This window comes from Neomonachus schauinslandi, chromosome X (genome assembly GCF_002201575.2).
Source record: "Neomonachus schauinslandi chromosome X, ASM220157v2, whole genome shotgun sequence".
Classification (NCBI taxonomy): Eukaryota; Metazoa; Chordata; class Mammalia; order Carnivora; family Phocidae; genus Neomonachus; species Neomonachus schauinslandi.
The window spans coordinates 70,041,083-70,053,940 of record NC_058419.1 but is presented as its reverse complement, the minus strand read 5'-3'; positions in this window follow the sequence as shown (position 1 = coordinate 70,053,940).

The window sequence follows — 12,858 nt, the reverse complement described above, 5'->3', positions numbered from 1 at the left end:
AGAGGCCAGGAAATGAAACCTTTCTTCAAGAGGCCAGGAAATGAAACTTTCCCAACGTCCTGGAAAAAGAACTGGAAATTTCCATGAACGATAGGAATGACCACCCTAGATTGGGGGGGAGGGGTCTTGTGTTTATATACACACATCCGAGAGGAAATGCCTCTCCGATGCATCGCTACCTTCCACTTAGCCTTTGAAGGCTTCACCTCTGTCAGGACCTGCCCAATCAATCAATCAATCAGTCAGCCAGGGGACTGGCAGCAGCAGCCCCAGAAAGACTGGCCCCATTGGCAATGCCTACTCTGCACCAAAGCCCTTTCCTTCTCGCCTTCCACACCCTTCCTCTGGGTTTTCCCCAGTCAGGGCTGACTCTGCCAACTGATAAGACATCCTTGTTGGTGGGGCGCCTGGGTGGCTCAGTCTGTTAAGCACCTGATTTCAGCTCAGGTCATGATCTCAGGGTCCCGGGTTGGAGCCCCGTGCTCCACGCTCAGTGGGGAGTCTGCTTCTCCCTCTCCCTCTGCCCCTCCTCCCCCCAACTGCTCTCAAAAAAAAAAAAAAAAAAAAAGGTAGTTGTTGGGTCCCAGCATTTGACAGATAATTATTGCAGAGTTGCGTGATTACTGAGCAAATGAGTCTGAGTAACGTAAGACATCGCTGTGGCCCTGGGTTAGTAGGGAAGATAAAACGCGGGCCATGGTCAAGACCAAGGGCAGGACAGTCTCTCTCTGTGGGAGGGAGGGCGGCGGGGGAACTTTCCAGCTGATTAGAAAGAACCACAGTGGGGAGAGACGGTCAGGAGCTGGGGGCCTGGGTTCCGGGAGGAGAATGGGGAGCGCACACAAGTTCAGGCAGCTCGGGTTCAAGGACGGTTTCCGAGTCAGCCCCCCTTCCTCCCCTTGCTGGGGGCTTCACCATCTCTGCCCGCTGGGTCCCAAATCTCCAAGGAACAGGCGCAGAGAGATGCACAGAGATCCAGCAAGTGGGCAGAGCGGAACTGGACTCTGGGCCACGTCCAAATCCAGCGCCAAGTGCTTCCAGCGCTCCAGCGGGTCGGGGAGCCAAGGGCACCTGGCCAAACGGAACGCTAACGTTGCAAGCTGCTGGGACGGCGGTGGAAGGCGTACTTCAGGGCCGGGCGCCCCTGGGGGAGAGGGCTTGGGCTCCTGGCTGGTGAGCCACTCCAGGGAGCGGGCTGCCGAGAACCTCAAGGCAGCCTCGCGAGCGGGAAACGTGCGAAGCACGCCCGCGCCCCGGCCTCGCCAAGGAAGGTGTCGGCCTTTCTGGGAGGCACCACCGGCTCCGGCTTCGCGTGACCAGCAGGGGGCGCCCGATCCCCCCCGAAACCCGGAGAACGCGGGCTGGCGGGCCGCGCCTGAGGAGGTGATTCCGCCTGGGGAGGTGATTCAGCCCGAGGTCCTCTGCTGGCTTGTGCGTTGAAAAAGTGCTTGGAAACTATTTTCACCGGTTCCCTCTGCGGAATTGCACTGGGGCGGGGTAAGGACTTTTGCTTTTCGTTTTAAACCCAGCTCTGTAAACACTAAACATACTGCTGGACGCATTTGCAAGCTTGTATTAATTTGATTGAGAGTGCATGTTCTACAGCTGATTTGGCCTGGGTTCCCCAGAAGGCAGAGCCTGTGGGGGAGTGGCTTTAGGAGATGACAGGGTAAGGAGTGTGGCCAGGAGAGGAGAGAGAGGCTGACACCACTCCGCATTACCAAGGTGGTCCTTCCCGGCTCTGTCTCCCAGGACATTGCGGGCCACTTTACGGACTGTGTCTCAGAACCATCCTCCCGAGGAGGAGAGAAGGATTTATCCATTGCCTCCCGAGACCCCCTCCTCCGGCACAGGCTTGCAGGAGCTTCTGTCCAGTTGCGCGGGTGCAAAGCCTCCTCAGGATGCTCTCCCTGCAGGCGCTCGACTCAGGATGAGAAGGCTGAAGAGGTGCACGTGATCTCAGAACCCCACCCGAGAAAGGGACCCAGAGGGGACAAGGGGACCCTAAGGAAGTCAGTCATCCACAGTAACTACCCAAACTCTTCATCTCAGGGACGTTTACACCAGGGTGTGTGTCTGAGATGGATTCTGGGAAGTGGGATTGCTTGGCTCAAGGGTCAAGGCACCTGCAATTTTGCTACATGTTGTAAGATCCTGGTATGAAGCAGTTGTACCATTTTGCATTTCCCAACAACTTAGTGAGCGCCTACTTCCCCACAGCCTTGCCAGCAGAGAAGTTGCAAACTTTGGGGTTTTGCTGATCTGACAGGTGAGACATGACATCTTAGTGCGTTTTTATTTTGTATTTCTATTATCATGAGCAAGATTGAGCATCCCACCTTATACACAAGGCTTTTTATTGCAGTATTAATTATATGAGCAGAAGACAGGAAACACAAAAGCACAATGAGATATCACCACCTCACGCCCATCAGAATGGCTGTTAAAAAACAATAAAACAGGGCACCTGGGTGGCACAGTCGGTTAACCGTCTGCCTTCGGCTCGGGTCGTGATCCCAGGGTCCTGGGATCGAGTCCTGCATCAGGCTCCCTGCTCAGTGGGGAGTCTGCTTCTCTCTCTACCCCCTGCTCGTGCTCTCTCTCGAATTCTCTCAAATAAATAAATAAAATCTTAAAAGAAAAAACAAACAGAAAATAACAAGTGTTGGCAAGTATGCAGAGAAACTGGGACCCTTGTGCACTGTCGATGAGAATGTAAAATGATGCCGCCACTATGGAAAAGTTTGGTTTGGATTCCTAAAATAGTGTGACATGGAAGTACCATCTGATCCAGCAATTCCATTGGGTATATACCCTAAAGAATTGGAAGCAGGGTCTCAAAGAGATCATTGTACACCCATGTTCCCATCAACACCATTCACAACAGCCAAAAGGTGGAAGCAACTCACATGTCCATTGACAGATAAGTGGATAAACAAAATGTGGTGTAGGGGCACCTGGGTGGCTCAGTCGGTTAAGCGTCTGCCTTCGGCTCAGGTCACGATCCCAGGGTCCTGGGATCGAGTCCCACGTTGGGCTCCTTGCTCATCTGGGGAGCCTGCTTCTCCCTCTGCCTGTCGCTCTCTTTCTCTCTGACAAATAAATAAATAAAATCTTTTTAAAAAGACATGATCATATTTGTGTGTTAGAAGGATTATTTTTCAGGCAACATGGAAGATGTATTTGAATTGAATGAGGCTAATTATGAGAGTATCGACAATATGATTTGGAATCAGGTGGTGATAGTGGGAATGAATGAAGAAAAGGAAAGAGAGAGGACTGAGATTGAGGAAATAGGTAAAACTCGTGTCTGATTAAATATGGTGGTATAGTATAGGGCTTAAGCATGTGAGCTAGGGACTTAAGCTGCCCGGGGTTTAAATTCAGTTTCCTAGCTGTATGGCCTTGAGCAAGTTATCCAGTTTTCCTCATCTGTAAAATAGAAATGCTAAGACTAAAAGCCACCTCTGGGGCTTTTGTGAGAATTAAATGAAACAAAATGTGTGTGAATAGTAAGTGTTCAGTAACTATTAACTATTATGACTATTTGAAGGGAGGGGAAAGAAAATGAAAATGACTCCTAGGTTTCTGATTTAGGTAACTAGGTGGATGCTGGTACCACCGATCAAAATTGGAATTACAGAAAGAAAAGTAAGTTTGGGAGGGAAGACCAAGTTCCATTTAGAAAAACCTGGGGTGTCTGAAGGACACCCAGGTGGAGATGTCTAGCAGGCAGCTGGAAATACTGGCCTGGAGCTCGAGGGTGGGGGAAGGGTTAGAGATTTGGGAGTCATTAGCATATAATGCAGAAAGAAAAATGTAAAGAGGCAAGGGCAGAAGATTTAAAAATTGGTGAAAGCAGGGTGCCTAGGTGGCTCAGTGGGTTAAGCGTCTGCCTTCTGCTCAGGTCATGATCCCAGAGTCCTGGGATCCAGCCTCACATCAGGCTCCCTGCTCAGCAGGAAGTCTGCTTCTCCCTTTCACTCTCCCTCTGTGCTCTCTCTCTCTCAAATAAATAAATAAAATCTTTTTAAAAATTGGTGAAAGCAGTCAGTGTTGATGAGAGTGTAAATCCGTGCAATTTTTCTGGGAGGCAAATTGGCAGTAGGAATTGAAAAAAAAAACTTCGACCTCAAGAAACTTGTCATACTGGTTGTCTCTGGAGAACAGGAGTCAGGGACGGCAGGGAGAGTTGTTTTTCATTTTCATTGCATTTGTGTTTAAGTACTTTTGTATTTAAAAAAAATTGTAATGTTATTTACGGAAACTGTTGACTCAAAAATTTCACTTCCAATAATTTATCCTGAGAAAATACTCAAACAGTCACATAAAGATACCAGTATATGGAGCTCGTCTTTAAGAGTAAATAATTGTCCATTTTATGCAATGCAATATTTTTGTAGCCCTATATTTCTAACTTGCAAATGGGTTTATATGGCGAGTCTCACATAGGAGTAGTGGGTCCTATATTTTACAGACTTTGTATCTCAGTCACTTCCTGCATAAAACACAGTCTTGTGTAAATGGCCAAATTCAGGGTTCTCTTTTGTATCCATTTAAAATGATGTTTTATACTCATTGATATGGAATGGTGCCCATGAAAAAGCGAAGAAAACTGGTAGAATATATTGTAATGTGATACCATTTGTATTACTGGATATGATATATATAATTCTTAAAGACTGGAAGGATATAAATCAAAATGTTAGCAGTGGTTACCTCTGTGTGGTGAGGTTTCAGTTGGAATTTATGTTTTTATTTATAATTTTCTAAAGGGTCTGATTTTTACATAATGAACATATATTCTTTTTTTAAGCAGAAAAAAGAATTTCATTTGGGAAAAATATTAAAGGGCAGGCACAGGAAGAGAAGCTCGTGAAGGAGACCAGGAAGAAGTAGTCTGAGAGGTAGAAAAAGAACCAGGAGACAATAGTGATCTGAAAGGGAGGGATAAGAAATTTTCCAGAAGCAGCAAGCAAGTAGGTAGTTAACAGTGTTTAATACAGTGCAACGGTCAAATAATATAAGGCCTGGGAGCTGTCCACTAAATTTGACAATTGCTTAAATGAGAGCAGTTTCAGTAGAGCACGAGGCATAGAGCCCAGATGGCTTTGGACTAAGAATCCGATCAGAGCTGGAGAAGTGGAAACATTTAGTAGAGGCTATTCTTTTGAGAAGCTGGCCTAAGAAAGAAATGTGGTAGCTAGAGGGCAATGCACTGTCAAAAAAGGGTTTGTTTGTTTAAAGGGAGAAGAGACTTGAGTATGTTTAACAGCTGGGGGATAGGGATTTCATAGTAAAGTGGGAAGTTGAAAATACAGGTAAGTGAAGGGATAAGGCTTAAAATCAAATAGCCCTAGGAGACTTGTACAAGTTAAATTCATAATGAGGTGTAAATACACGGTCTTTTTTTTTAAAGAAAAAGATTTGATGGGGGGAGCGTAGAAGGTACTGGGCTAATTAAATCCTTTGCAGTAATAACAGATAACAGCTGTTACCAGCTGGTGTGCGAACGCACGTGAGTGCGCGCACGCACACGCACACACACACACACACACACACACAATTTTTTGCTTTTTGTGAGGGGCACAGAGCTTCACAGTTACCAAGTGATGTTGAACAAGGCACAGTTATCCTCTGTACCTCAATTATCACACCAAGAAAAAAAATAGCCCAGTCAAATGTCTTGACAAACAGGTGACACCAAAACTCAATGTGAGCAATACCCATTTTTCTCTCTCTTGAGTTTCCTTGACCACACTCATTCTTTGCCGGAAGGAGTCCAGAGTCGGGGGTGGGGAACACAAAAGACAGAGATTTAGGATCCTTAAATTGGAAGGAATCTCATTAGTTCATCCTCTTACCCATGAGGAATACTGTACCTTAACCCCCTATCCATCTTCCTGCTCGGAAATTTTTCCAAAGGGAGATTGCACAATCTCCAAGTCTGTGTTATGCAATCATACTGACAAGAAGTTCTCTCTAGTCTTTATTCAGACTGTCCCAAGGAAACGGCAACTCAAAAGCCCTTATAATTCAGGGTGTTTGTGTTCTTGGGAACACGGGTCTGGAACTGCAAGGAGGGCGTAGGGGTAAGGTCTGGGTGTAAAAGAAGTAATGCAGTGAGGAAAACCAGAGAACAGCCCTCATGACGCACAATTTGTACTTCAGGGAATGTGGATCCAGAGTTTAGCCGCCTTTCTGTAGAGCCCTGCTCTCTTTCCACACACACACCTACCTAGCTGCCTACTAACATTATTGACTTCTCCTCTTCCAGAAGTTCATTTAACCCTAAGTTCACCTGGCACCTCCCTAAGGGCTACGTCTCTATTTTAAATCCCTTCTGAAAGTTGTCAGTTCCCTCCCTATGTTGACGAAGTGTCCTTTAAATACTCAGCTTGTCTACTTAAGTTGGTTGATTGTATTTACTTTACTAAAATCCCTCTGGATCACGTAGGGGTGAGGGCAATTTGGGGAAAAAGTGATGAGGCCTGAGTGTGTGAGCATCTATGCAGGTTTATCCAGGGTCGCCAAAGACCTAACTCTAGCCGACATGGGTCTGTCCTCCAGCTTCTGTACAGATGCTTGTTAATTATCTAATGAATTATCCAGCAACAATAAGACCTGGAAATATCATCATGTTGCGGTTAGTTAGCCTTCTTCCCTTAATAAAAGCTAACATTTATCGAACACTTACTAAGTGCCAGACACTCTTTTATGTGCTTTAGATACTTTTAACTCTTATAATCCTCAAAACAAACTTATGACATAGGTGCTATCTTTATATCTGCATTTTATTGATGATGCACAGACAGATTAAGCAACTTGCCCAAAATCACACAGCTAATAATTGGTAAAGCTAGGATTTGAACCCTGACAGCCTGGTTTTGGAGCCCAGGTCTTTAACCAGCCTCTCAAAGAAGATTCTTTTAGCCCTGTATGGCACCACAAAGGGAATAATATGAAAAAAAAAAAAAACTAGAAAAGGAAAAAGGAGAGAAAGAAAAAAAGTGCATATGGTGGGAAGGGGTAGAATGTCACTAACAACTGCTCAATAACATTCTGGTGTAAGCTGCTGCCTTTTACTCCTGCCTAGATGTTGTTCTTCATCTGTTTGGTCTTTAGCCTGAAACTTTTTGTGTTGAATTCTATTTTCTTAATAACTATGAGAACTTCAAGCCTATTTAATTTCTGCCCATCCTTCAAAGCCAAGTGCAGGTCCCACCTCCTCCATAAAGCCTCCATATCTGTCCAGTCTACAGTAAATTTTAAAATTTTTACAGACTTATTGTCTATAATGTTCATTTGGCTCTGAGCTGCATTCTTAATTAGTCTTGTGTGCATTTATGTCTCATCTTACCAACCATACTGTAAACTCCCTAGGGGAAGAGACTAAAACTTCTACTTCTCTTGTATCTTGCATCCCCCATAATGTCTAGCACGGTGTCTTGCAACTAATAGACACAGTAAATATTTGTTGGTTGACTGAATGATTGAAAAATGTCAGAGTCTGCATCAAATCTTGGTTAACCTATGCACCATTTAGTGAAGAGCTATGCACTTAATGTGTACTCAGTAAACATTAACAGTGATTACAAAATCATTCAAGAAGTCTTTATGGAGTTTCTACAATGTGTAGAGAACAGTGCTGTGAGGATAGAAATGAAATAAAGGAACACAGCTTCTACCTTCGAAGAGTTCAGATTAGTTTTCTCTTACTACCTCAATGCATACTATCTCCCTTCTCTGAATTCCTGCTGCATTTGAAGTCAGGATTAGTAATCACTCACTTGTTGTCTCCCCCAATTCATTTGTGAGCTCCTTGAAGGAAATGTATAGCACTGTGCTGGGAACATAATAGAATCACAGAATTGAAAGGGACATTAGAGCTTTCCTATTGTCAACCTTCCCATCCAGCACAAGAACCCCTTTTGCAACAGCCCTGATCCAGCTTTTATTTAATTATATGCTTCCAGTATCAGGAATTAACCTATATAGGAAACACAGGAGGAAGATCAGTTTCAGGGGCTATATAATGAGTTGGATTTTTGACTACGTGCAGTTTAATGGGATTGTTAGGCAACCAGGTGGAGACAAATAGCTGAAATTCAAGTCTCAATCTCAGGAGAGAGGTCAGGGCTGAAGATAGAGATTTAGGAGTCTTGGCATGCATGTACGTTGCAGTTGAAACACTAAGATTGAGTAAGACTGCCAAGGACAAGAGAAGAAAGGCACCAAGGACAAAGTCTCTGAGAATTCCTCTACCTGGAAAATGAGAGGAAAAATCAATGAGGTGGAAGAACTGGAAGACAAAGGAGAGAGTTGTAAGGAGAGGCTGGTCACCAGAGTCAATAGAGGATGGACCAATGAAGTTGGAGAGGATAAGACTGAGATACATTTATTTGATCTGGTAATTAAGAAAACAGACCTTTGGGGTGCCTGGGTGGCTCAGTCGGTTAAGTGTCTGCCTTCGACTCAGGTCATTATCCCAGAGGCCTGGGATCAAGCCCCGTGACCAGTGAGGAGTGGCTCCTTGCTCGGCAGGGAACTTGCTTCTCCCTCTCTCTCTGCCTGCTGCTCCCCCTGCTTATGTGCTCTCTCTCTCTCTCTCTCTGTCAAATAAATAAATAAAATCTTTAAAAAAAAAAAAAAAGAAGAAGAAGAAGACAGACCTTTGATAACCCTAAAGAGAGCAGTCTTAGTGAAGTAGGTTCTATTTTTACTTACTCTTGTTGCTCCTAATGCCTGGCACAATGCCTGGCTTAATGCATATTTGTTGAATAACTGAATGAATAGATGGATGAGTTGTAGTTCCTGCCAAAAACAGGAGGCCATGGGAAAAAGGGAAAAAGTAAACAAGTTACCCCGTTTTTCCCTGAAGAGAAGATGGGTGATAATTTAGAGAAATGTTAAGGTGAAAAAGAGAGAAGGTGAGGGCTATGATTTTCCCCCCAAAATATGAAGTAAGCTCATCTGAAAATCTCTCACAGATTCCATTCTCAGTTTGATGGAGTAAACTCTCAACAGATAGCAACTATAAACTCTGAATAAAACACACACACACACACACACACACACACACACCTGAAAATTCCAGACAGTGAGCAAAGGCAGGCAGTTATTGGAGGGAGGTTGGAACAAGGGAACAGCATAGGACAAGTTTCCCATTTTTATGGCTTTAGCCTGAGGGCAGACAGCAGTTACCAGCCACACCACTAAAACTACATTAGGAAACCCTCATTTTTCTGGCCTGAAAAACCAGAGGACTGGGCCTGGGGCAACCACAGTGTCTAGGAAGTGAGGGGATATTTCAGAAAGACATCCTGAGAAAAGGAGCCCTAAATTATCTGTATGAATTCTTCCTAAGACTTATCCTGAACCATGCATGCATAGATAGGGCAGGCTCAAAGCAACTTCTATCTACAGCTAACACGAACAAAACTGACATTTGAGCTGCCACCCACGACAGGCAAGGCAGAGTTTTCAGTTAGGATCTAACCAAGCTAATTGCCTGCTGAAACAAATATATCCACACTCTTCAGAGGAATGTAACAGAATCCAGAGTCTCCACAACATAACATTCACAAAGTCCTGGAAACCCTGTAAAATCACTCAATATATAAAGAATCAGGAAAATGTGACCCATTCTCAGGGAAAAGACAATTGATGGAAGTTCACGCAGAGATGATAATGCTTGATGAGGAGAGAAAAATACCCCAGTGATGAATGAAAAGATAGGAAACCTTAGCAGAAAAATAGGAAATATAAAAAAGAACTGAATGGAAATTCTAGAACTGAAAAACACAATATCTGAAATAAAAAATTAACTAGATGGACTTAAAAGCAGAGTTAGATAACAGAGGAAGGAGTCAGTGAACTTGAAGATATAGTAATAGAAAGTATCTAACCTGAAGATGAGAGAGGATTGAAAAAAAGTGCACGGAGCCTTACAGACCTGTGGCACAACATAAGAGGTTTCAAATATGTATGATTAGAGTCCCTGAAGAAGGGGAAAGAGAGAATGGGGTCAGAAACATTATTAGAAGAAATAATAGTTGAACACTTCCCAAATTTGGCAAAACGAAACAAAAACAAAAACAAAAAAAACATATACATTTACAGATTCAAGCTCAGCAAAGCCCCAATAGGATAAATATGGAGAAAACTGCACCTATGTGTAACATAGTCAAGCTGCTGATAACCAAAAATCATGAGAAAATCTTGAAAGCAGTGAGAGAGAAAAAAAATGCATACTTTAATCATTATAATGATTCCAATAACAATGGACATAATCACTATTATGATTCCAATAGCAATGGACTTCTCAGAAACTATGGATGCTAGAAGACAGTAGAAAACATCTGTAAGTTGCTACGGGAAAAATCACTGTCAACCAGAATTCTATGTTCAGTAAAAATATTCTTCAAGGACAAAGGCAAAATAAAGACATCTTCAGGTAAAAGAGATCTGTCTCATGCTTATAAGCCTTTATTCTTGGTGTTCCCTGTGTCTAGAACACACAATTTCTGCCCCAGTCCCCTCCCTATCTTCAGCTTGCCTCACAGAATCCATCCTGGTCCCCCAAGTCCAAGTTTGATGCCCCTCTTTATACACCTATAGCCCCTCATATTTCCCCAATCTTAGTATTTATCCTGCTGTACGTAATTGCTTGTTTAATTGCCTGTGAACTCCACTAGACTATGTGCTTAGTGAGGGCAAGCATTTTGTTTTTCTGTCCCTGGCATGGAATAGGCCCTCAATGAGTATTTATTGAATATAGGAAAAAAAAGTCTGATTCCAAAGTATTTTTTTCTACCACATGAGGCTGTTATCGTGGAGAGAAAGGTCCTGACACTACTATAAGATTCACTATTACTGTACTCTCTTAAACTTTACAGGGAAATATACTGTTCTCTGAAAAACTACAGCTTTCATTGAACAATCATTAGCCTATGATTACATGGGCAGTCATTGTTAGGGACAATCTATATGTACTTAACATAGATCCTTGGCAATGAATAGTTGTGAAAATCCTCATTTTAATACTACTTCAACAAATGGCTGGCAATATGGAAATGATTAAACTATGGTACATCCAACTGATGGAATATTATGCAGATTCTAAAATTATATTTATCAACCTATGTAATCATTTGAAAACATCCTTATATGTTAGGTGGGGGGAAAAGCCTGAAATACAAAATTATACATATAGTGTGATTATAACAATGTCTTTTAAAAAATCTACATGGGGCACCTGGGTGGCTCAGTCGGTTAAGCATCTGCCTTCGGCTCAGGTCATAATCCCGGGGTCCTGGGATCGAGCCCCGCATCAGGCTCCTTGCTCAGCGGGAGCCTGCTTCTCCCTCTCCCTCTGCCTGCTGCTCCCCCTGCTTAAGCTCTCTCTCTCTTTCAAATAAGTAAATAAAATCTTTTAAAAAAATAAAAAAATCTACATAGAACAGGGACACCTGGCTGGCTCAGTCAGTACAGCGTGCAACTCTTGATCTTGGGGTCTTGAGTTCAAGCCCCACGTTGGCGGTAGGGTTTACTTAAAAAAAAAAAAAAATCTATGTAGAAGGAAAAAAATAACACTGGAAAGAAATATAGCAAAAATTACTGTAGCTTTCACTGGGTGATGGAACTATGGGTACTTTAAATATTTTTCTCTATATTTTACATTTTTTCTTGAATAAACAGGCATTACTTCCATAGTGGGTGGGGGAGTCTCAAGGGAGGGAGAAGTCCCCTGGTACACCAGACCGCAATCACAAGGAAAACAGGACTGTGTTTAAGCCTTCTTTCTCTTTAACTTACATCTTAATGGCCTGATACCACTTACAGATTAACTGAGTGCATGACCTTATTGAAGGATGCTATAAGACTGGCCCCAGGAAAAGCAGAAAGGGGATCAACAGTGGAAACTGCCAGAGGCAGGAGAAAGAGACTAAGCAAAGAGATCAGAGAAAGTAAACATAAAAGAACAGGAAACGGAAGGGGGAAGGGAAAGACAAGAGGCTAGGTATACTTTCATACATTGGCATCCATATGAAAAAGAGGAGTTAGTTGTGGATTTTTATGACAGCCATAGCTAGCATATTTTCATGTTATTTTATTATTGTCTGTATTAAAAATTTGTGTATTTGTGCTTTGTGCCTCACTATTCCTTCCAGGGTCAGGCTGTGTATTTCTTCACCCCACACGTGCTGTCATATCTGCCTGATGTTGCCAGGGAAGATCAGCTAGACACTAGATCTGGACATTCTGGAGCCTACTCTGGGAGCAAATTGCATAACCACGTGCCTATCTATGTGAGCTATAGATTTAGCAAGCTCTATGGGACAGTCAGGAACCTTCTGGGCGATAAAGGAGATCTGGATGGGGATTCATGGTATCCCAGAGGCATTTGTGGAAAACAAGAAAGTAGATAGTTCTCTCTGGCTCTAAACCCCGTTTATGACACACAACTCAACTAACCAAATAATGCTGGCTCATAGCCAAGACTGTTTTTGTAAGATGTTTGTACTATTCTGTTGATTTCTGTGTACTACTTCTGTCATTTTTGAGGCTTTTACTGGGCTAGTGGGATGACTGATGGGGTATTTTAGCTTATTAAATGTCAAGTGAGAGTGTTAAGATTAGAAATGAATTTCTACATGGTTTGGCATGAGTATAGTCATTCCCAGAAAGGCAGACTTTCTGGCAACCTTGTTTTTTCCGTTTGATAATCCATCTTGTAACCCATCTGGGAACTAGGAACATGGAGATTTAACCTTAAAAGAAGGACAAATACAAGATCTTAGCATCATCCATTGACCTTTGGAGGGTGGATGTGATTGTCTTAGAGCTCCTGATCAT